Here is a 6,263-nt window from a genome sequence, read left to right as displayed (position 1 = left end):
GAGAGATGACCAGCCTAAGAAACAGAAGACCTGGGATCTAGATCTTGCTTTGCCCTTTCATACCTGAGACACCTGGAGGAAGTCACTTAACTTCCTTTGTTCCTTATTCTTAAATGTGCATCATATGGGTGCTGTGACTATCTCATGGGTGAGGATACCACGTCCTGAAGGATGAACTGGAGCTCACCAGGTAGACCCGGGCCCAGTGGGACAGAGTGAGAAGAACATATGGCGTGCTTGTTTTTGCACATGAGCCGAGGGGCACTGCCTCAGAGGCCCCCTCTGTGAATGTGGGGCCTTTTATTCTTGACAAGGGCTGGCGGTCCCATCTGATATTCCTTCTTTCCTGGTCCAGGGCTCTGTTTGCCCATCTTTGTCTGCTTCTAGGATAGGTGTGCCTCAGAGGTGCCTGGCTGGCTCAGTCGGTAGAGAATTTGATTCTTGATCTCAGGGTTGTAGATTCAAGCCTCATTTGGGTGTAGAGATCACTTAAAAATAAAATCTTTTTTTTTTTTTTTTTTTAAGAAGGACATGTATCAGCAGGCTTTTCTCATTTCTGCACTGAAAGAGAGGCCAACACTTGAGTGGCCCAAACTGGAGCAGTTGGGGGTGGCCTCTGACCTCAGCTTCTACCCACAGGTGCCTGTTGTGCTGCCAGAGGCAGGGCCAACAGGGCATCTAACACTAATTTGGAAGATGCTTAGGTCCCAACATCCTAAAACTCAGCCCAGAGGTCTCCGTCAGTGAGGCTCCCCAGTGAGGGCTCATAATTCCCACTTGTCCCCTAAGAGGCTGTGTGTTGCTCCCTGGTCCCAGGTTCCAAACCAGGCCCTCTAGCCTCCCTGGTTGCTTCCGAGACTCAAACAAAAGAAAAGGTGTGTTGTGTCCTGGTTGGAGAGTGTGTGTTTATGAAGAGCAGAAATGCAATTAAATCTGCTCCATTGAGGCCTGTGGGGAATTTTGTGGAAGCCGAGGGCAGGAGTCCCGCAGGTCCAGCCGTCACCGGCAGCTCGTTGCCCACAACCCCCAGCCACACTGACCCTCCCTCTCTCTGGACAGCAGCTGTCCCTAGAAGGACCTGGTGTCTGCAGTCCCAGCTTGTGTGGGACCCGGGGTGGCGTGCTGGCTCCCTCCGTATGGCCTTGGCACCCAGATGTCAGCGGGGCTCTAGAGAGGCCTCAATGGCGGGCCGTCCCTTCAGCTGGGGAGAGGCAGCCCCTGGTGACAAGAGGCTGGATAGGAAGAGTTGGGCATCTCTCAGCCCAGCAGGAAGGGGCCCTGATACCCTGGGAGGCGGCCGAGGAGGCCGAGGGAGGGCCCGCAGCCCAGGGCAATGGCGCGTCTTCCTGTGTGAGAAAGAGGAGCAGCTCGGGGACAGGCGCTGTGCTGTGTGTCGCTGATGTGCCTGTATCTCACCACGAGACCTTTCTGGGCTCCATGTACCTCAGTTTACCGATATGAAAAATGGGAGGAAGAGCTCCAAGGGGCCCCGCCGTCCTCGCAGCAGCCACTGGGGGGCAGCACCTCCTCTGCAAACACAGCCCACCTGCTCAGCCCTCCCATCCATCTTCAGCAAAACCTTTGTTTTCCTTTGTTTCCACAAAATGGCACCACCACAGAAGGCCTCGTGGAAAATTCTGGCACTGGTGAGAGACACCCACTGAGAGCCCCAGGGAACAGCTAACGGGCTGTGTCCGAGGGACACGGGGTTACTCGCCACCGCTTTCTAGCACCTTGGAAGCTCGGAAACCCCTACTGAGCAGTGGGGGCCTGGGCCTGGCCAGGGGGTCTCCCCGTTTCTGCTCCCAGACAGGCCCGGTCCTGGCCGAGGGGGACTGTCTGCCGCTGACCGTGCAGCTGGCCTGTGGCTGCTGGAGGAGCAGATGGTGGCTGCTGTCCCTGGGATGCAAGGTGCCCTCAGAGCCTCGCGGCTGCCCGGAGAAAACTGAGAGGAAACAAAATTGACCCCAGCAATTTAGCTTAAACAGTGTCCGCAATGACAATCTGAGGGAAATAAGATTAACCCAAAATTAATTACCGCCTGAAGTCTTTTAAGGGTTTTCTTGGGTGTTTTTGTTTTAGTTTTTAAACTAAAGTAGTTTGTAATTGTGAACAGTTGGAATCATAAATCAACAGTAACCAGTAACACAATTAAACAATAATATTTATAGTTTCCAGAAAAGTTGTAAAAATGCCGGGGATGATTGAAGACCTTCACTTTCAAACTTTCAATAAAATTAAAACAATGTGGTTGACTACAAAAAAGTCAAAAAAAATTGGTCATTCTAGAAGATTCCAGATTTCTCCTTCTTTCATTTTGTTTTATCTTATTGTTTGTAATATATAATTTTTTCTCATCACAGAGGTAATGCTTGTTCACGAGGCAAGAAAATGTCATACTCTAACCCACCCAAGAAGACTCTATTATTTAAATCCTTGGGGGAGGCCTGGAGGGCTCAGTGGTTGAGCATCAGCCCTTGGCTCAGGGTGTGATCCTGGGGTCCTGGGATCGAGTCCCACATCGGGCTTCCCATGGGGAGCCTGCTTCTCCCTCTGCCTATGTCTCTGCCTCTCTCTCTGTCTCTCATGAATAAGAAATAAAATGTAAAAAGAAAGAAAGAAAAAGAAAAATCTCGTTGTCTATTATGTTCTGTACTTAGCTAGTTAAAGAAAAGTAGACAGCCACTTCCTGGTGGCTTTCTCCCTCTCCTTTCTGCTACCTCCAAGGGGACAGAACCCCCACCAGCCTCATTACCTGCACTTGGAGCTGTGCTCTGGGCCATTGTCTGAATCTACCAATGGCCCAGGGAGGCTGGAGGAAGCACATGGCTCATCAGCCCAGGAATCCACTGGAGAGGATTCTGGAGACCACTATGATTCTACCTGGGACAACAGTCCCTGGCTCCTCCACAACACAACCTTCCTAGGGCAACCTTCCTGCGAGTTTTTCTCCCAATTCACAGATGACCAGGCCCCAAACAGGATCACACAGCAATGGGCCCAGCCTGGGATCGCAGTGCAGGACAGAATGGTGAAGAAGCAGCCCATCACCGTGTTACCTGGGACAGCCAGGGTCATCTCAAGCTCATTGTCAATCTCTAGGATAGAACCAAAGATGTCCTGGTGGCTTTTGTGGTGATGTGGGTGTAGAAGCATGGCAAGAAAGAACAGAAGCCTGTGTCCTATATTCAATGCAGTGAGAACAGTATGTGCAAGGGCCCTGTGGTTGGAATATATTTGGTATATCTGAAGAACACTATGGTCTGAGCTCAATGAGCAAAAGGGAGAGATGATGTACAGAAAGCAGTCAGGGGCCAAATGGTATAGACCACAATTAGGGCCTTGGTACTTTGTTGAAGTGTAATGGGAAACTGTTGGAGGGTTTTGAGTAGGAAAGTGATATGATTAGATTCATATTTTTTAAGGAATAAATACTAATTAATAAAGAGTAATGAACACCCATGTATCCACCACCCACTTTAAGCAATATATCATCACAGACACAAGTGAAGGCTGTGTCTCCCTTCCTTTCTCCCCGTAATGAACACCACCACTGTTCTGAATTTGATGTTTTTCTTATGAACCACCTTTACTGTGTATTATGCCACCTTAAGATTATATACAAGTATAATTATTTTGCTATTGTTCAACTTTATTTTCTTAAGATTTTATTTTTAAGTCATCTCTCCACCCAACATGGGGCTCGAACTCACGACCCTGAGATCAAGACTGAACCAGCCAGGCACCCCTGTGACTGCTCGAGTTTTTATAAATAATATTGTGCTATATAGTTTTCCTGCTACTTGCTTTTGTGGCTCATTATGCTTGTGAGTCTCTACCATGTTGATTGGTGTGATTGTGGTTCATGCATTTTTACTACTACCCAGATGATTATGGTGCATTATCCTGTTAGCAGACATTTAGGAAATTCCCCATATGTTTCAACCACAGGTAATTCTAGTGTGAGCATTTTTATTTCTCACGTACACATGCAAGCTTCTCTAGGGTAAATAACTACGAGTGGGATTTCTGGGTCATAGAATAAGCACATGTTCCAAGTCATACGTATTTCCAAACTGTTTTCGGGTGGTTGTTTCATGGACACTCTTACCAGCACAGGATGACGATCACCCCTCATCCTCAGGGTACTTGATAATTGTCAGACTTTTTAAAGTTTTTGCCAGTCTGAGGGTGTCAAACACTACCTTGTTGTGGTTTTAATTTTCATCACCTTAAAAAAATTTTTTTTCATCACCTTAGTTATTAGTGAGAGTGAGCGTGTTCATGTCTTTATTGATGCTCCCACTTCCTCCCCCTGAAAACCAACTGAATGTATAATTATTCAATCATTTTACTATGTTTTTATATATATATTTTTTAAAGATTTTATTTTTTTATTCATGAGAGACACACAGAGAGAGAGAGGCAGAGACACAGGCAGAGGGAGAAGCAGGCTCCATGCGGGGAGCCTGATGCGAGACTCAATCCTGAGACTCCAGGATCATGCCCTGGGCTGAAGGTGGGCGCTAAACCGCTGAGCCATCCAGGTGTCCCATGTTTTTACATTTTAAGTTAAGTTTTAGGGATTTAAAAAGATCTTTAAATTTTAATTTTGTTTTATAATGACTTAAAATGGAAGGTTCCAAAGTTAAAACTCCTGAACAGGATGCACTTAGAAAAACCCTATGTGCAGTCCTATCTCCCACTCTTCTTCTGCCTCCCCTTTTCAGAAACCATTATAGTTAATTTTTTGTTCCTTTCCCCCTTGTTTTCAAGCGCAAACAGGCGTGTGTCATCTTGTTTGTTTACATCTTCATTTCCTTATTTATGCAAACCCCTGGGCTGTGCTGCTCAGCCTCCTCGCCAGTTCATCGCAGACCCTCCTCTCCAGTGGAAGGATGAATCTTAGCAAAGCTTCATACCATTCCCTTGCTGAACGTCCTGCAGCAGCTGCCCATCACCTGCAGCAGAAAATCCAAAACCCTTTAGTGGCACAGAGGTCCTCACGTGCCTGACCTCCCGGCTCGGGCCCCTTTCCCCGCCAGCTCCCTTGAACCTGCTCCTCTGGCCACACCACACTCTCCTTCCCCACTCTCCCTCCCATGTGTTTTCTCTTCAGCAGGATCTAATCCCCAGGCCTGCCCTGGGGTGCCCCTCACCTTCCAGCTGGGCGCGGGGTGAACCGCTTGAACCAGGCCAAGCACCAGCCCCTCTGCGGAGGTCACAAACGATTGCTCTCCCAGGAGAGGGTGACTGCTTCGTTAAATGCGTCCTGGTCTCTGGACTTGAGCTCCCAGTGTAGGAACTATCCCTCCCGCCCCATCTCTGTGCCCCAGTCCTCGGCCCCATGCTTGGTACGTGGCAGGTGCTTTACAAAGCTTGTACACATGGAAGGGAAGCTTTACGTAACTAACACAACATGGATAGAAAAGACCCGGATTCAGACCCTGGCTCTACCGTCTTCTACCCGGGAGATGGTGGCCAAGTCAGCTGGCTGTCCTGCATCTTGGCTTCTGATTCACTAAACTGGGGAAATGAGGCTTCAGTGAGGACAGCCCTGAGTGGTAAATGAAGTCAGAGATGATGAAACAAAGGCAGACAAAGGAACCGGGAGGAATGTTAGGGGCCAGGTCGGAGATGGGGGGTCAAGGGACCAGCGGTAAGAAGGGGGCCTCAGTGCAGAACATGTATCAATTTCCTCAAGCCAGGGACGCCTGGGTGGCTCAGTGGTTGAGCAGCTGCCTTAGGCCCAGGGCATGATCCTAGAGTACCAGGATCGAGTCCCGCGTCAGGCTCTCTGCATGGAGCCTGCTTCTCCCTCTGCCTGTGTCTCTGCCTCTCTGTGTGTGTGTCTTTCATGGATAAATAAATAAAATATTTTTTAAAAAATTTCCTCAAGCCACGGCCTGAAAGGTGATTATCACAGTGTGCAATCATGACACAGTAGCAGAACTGACACTTGAATGGGGCTCCAGCGACGAGTCCCAGCCACCACCTGATTTAGGATCTGCAGGGCAGTCCTCCCTCCAGATCCTCTCTCTTTCCCATCTCTCCTGGCACCCTATGTTCCTGCTCTTTCATTTCCCTTTCGCTCACACAGCGTGGCCGGGGCTCCAGACCTCCCCACTAATAAGCTCCCAACACAGACTCTCTTTCCTTTTTTCTGAACTGGAGCCCCTCCCACCTTGATCTCTGTCCCATCACCTGTGTCCCTGAGGGCAGGGCAAAGAAGACAAATTCAAAGTAGTACAAAGGAATAGAAA

This window comes from Vulpes lagopus, chromosome 10 (genome assembly GCF_018345385.1).
Source record: "Vulpes lagopus strain Blue_001 chromosome 10, ASM1834538v1, whole genome shotgun sequence".
Taxonomy (NCBI): domain Eukaryota; kingdom Metazoa; phylum Chordata; class Mammalia; order Carnivora; family Canidae; genus Vulpes; species Vulpes lagopus.
Note: the sequence above shows the minus strand (reverse complement) of the source record.